The sequence below is a fragment of the Petromyzon marinus genome, unplaced genomic scaffold, assembly GCF_048934315.1.
Source record: "Petromyzon marinus isolate PM22_M1 ecotype Great Lakes invasive population unplaced genomic scaffold, UKy_Petmar_22M1.pri1.0 PM_G_Scaffold_28, whole genome shotgun sequence".
Classification (NCBI taxonomy): Eukaryota; Metazoa; Chordata; class Hyperoartia; order Petromyzontiformes; family Petromyzontidae; genus Petromyzon; species Petromyzon marinus.
In genome coordinates this window covers 810001-812500 of record NW_027422850.1, presented here as the reverse complement: position 1 = coordinate 812500, position 2500 = coordinate 810001, and positions in this window count along the sequence as shown.

The following is a 2500-nucleotide window of genomic DNA, read 5'->3' as shown; positions in this document are numbered from 1 at the left end:
GGCAGGAGTCGCTCTCCTGAGGCAAGAATGCACCCAAGGCAGAGGAGAGTCCCCACACGCGTCCAAAATCGGACGGACAGGACCCCCACGCAGACCATGTAAAACACACACCCTTTGGGCACGGACTTCACAGAACACAAACACCCCCACAAGGAGGGCCTTAATTTGTCCTGTATACTCCGGGGGACACCTGACGACGGCGCTGAAGGCTCACAAAACACAGGGCTTCACACAAGGCCAGCCAATTTGAGGCAGCGGTAAAGCACCACGCACACCCAACGTCGGGGTGGGGAGGAGCAGGGGCGGGGACCACACATGCCTGCACACCTCTAGAGCGGCCTTTCAATGCTCGCTACTCTGTGGACCGGCAAAAGCAATTGAAACCAACCCTAACTCTCACGCGCAGTTGGCAGCCCTTCCTAGGGCACAATACCGAAACAGCGCAAGCAAACCCTGCAGCTACAACCCAAGGGACAGCCTTCCCAACGCACTCTGGAGGAGAAGAGGCTCCTCGGGCGGAGTAACACAGCTCGAGATGCTCGCTCATTCACGGAAATCGTGGGAAACAACCTGCCGCCGGCACACCACTTCGTCCTCACATGAGGTTACCATTGTCCATACAATAGTGCAGGTGCGATGGAAATCTTTTCTCGTTTTGGTGCGTGCTACATTTTTACGGATAGACCCCGTGAAACGCTAGAAATTGGCGGGGATGTGTCTCTTGTGGCTCACGGGGCTGTTAGGGTGGCACAGAAATCCCTCGGAATGGGAAAACGGGTCATTTTCGTGTTGCCACATTGCATGCGAACGGCATGAAACTTCCAGAGGCATTTGCAGCAGGAATGCATGTGCAGTCAAAAAAGTGAATATTTTTCACGGATAGACCCCGTGAAACGCTAGAAATTGGCGGCGATGTCTCTCTTGTGGCTCACGGGGCTGTTAGGGTGGCACAGAAATCCCTCGGAATGGGAAAACGGGTCATTTTCGTGTCGCCACATTGCATGCGAACCGCATGAAACTTCCAGAGGCATTTGCAGCAGAAATGCATGTGCAGTCAAAAAATTGAATATTTTTCACGGATAGACCCCGTGAAACGCTAGAAATTGGCGGGGATGTGTCTCTTGTGGCTCACGGGGCTGTTAGGGTGGCACAGAAATCCCTCGGAATGGGAAAAAACGGGTCATTTTCGTGTCGCCACATTGCATGCGAACCGCATGAAACTTCCAGAGGCATTTGCAGCAGGAATGCATGTGCACTCAAAAAATGTGATATTTTTCACGGAGAGACCCCGTGAAACGCTAGAAGTGGGCGGGGATGTCTCTCTTGTGGCTCACGGGGCTGTTAGGGTGGCACAGAAATCCCTCGGAATGGGAAAACGGGTCATTTTCGTGTCGCCACATTGCATACGAACCGCATGAAACTTCCAGAGGCATTTGCAGCAGGAATGCATGTGCACTCAAAAAAGTGAATATTTCTCACGGATAGACCCCGTGATACGCTAGAAATTGGCGGGGATGTCTCTCTTGTGGCTCACGGGGCTGTTAGGGTGGCACAGAAATCCCTCGGAATGGGAAAACGGGTCATTTTCGTGTCGCCACATTGCATGCGAACCGCATGCAACTTCCAGAGGCATTTGCAGCAGAAATGCATGTGCAGTCAAAAAAATTGATATTTTTCACGGATAGACCCCGTGAAACGCTAGAAATTGGCGGGGATGTGTCTCTTGTGGCTCACGGGGCTGTTCGGGTCGCACAGAAATCCCTGGGAATGGGAAAACGGGTCATTTTCGTGTTGCCACATTGCGTACGAACCGCATGAAACTTCCAGAGGCATTTGCAGCAGGAATGCATGTGCACTCAAAAACTTCTATATGTTTCACGGATAGACCCCGTGAAACGCTAGAAATTGGCGGGGATGTGTCTCTTGTGGCTCACGGGGCTGTTAGGGTGGCACAGAACTCCCTCGGAATGGGAAAAGGGGTCATTTTCGTGTTGCCACATTGCATAGGAACGCCATGAAACTTCCAGAGGCATTTGCAGCAGAAAGGCACGTGCACTCAAAAATTTTAATATTTTTCACGCATAGACCCCGTCAAACGCTAGAAGTTGGCGGGGATGTCTCTCTTGTGGCTCACGGGGCTGTTAGGGTCGCACAGAAATGCCTCGGAATGGGAAAACGGGTCATTTTTGTGTGGCCACATTGCATAGGAACGGCATGAAACTTCCAGAGGCATTTGCAGCAGGAATGCATGTGCACTCAAAAACGTCTATATTTTTCACGGATAGACCCCGTGAAACGCTATAAATTGGCGGGGATGTCTCTCTTGTGGCTCACGGGCGCTGTTAGTTAGGGTCGCACAGAAATCCCTCGGAATGGGAAAAGGGGTCATTTTCGTGTTGCCACATTGCGTACGAACGGCATGAAACTTCCAGAGGCATCTGCAGCAGAAATGCATGTGCACTCAAAAACGTCTATATTTTTCACGGATAGACCCCGTGAA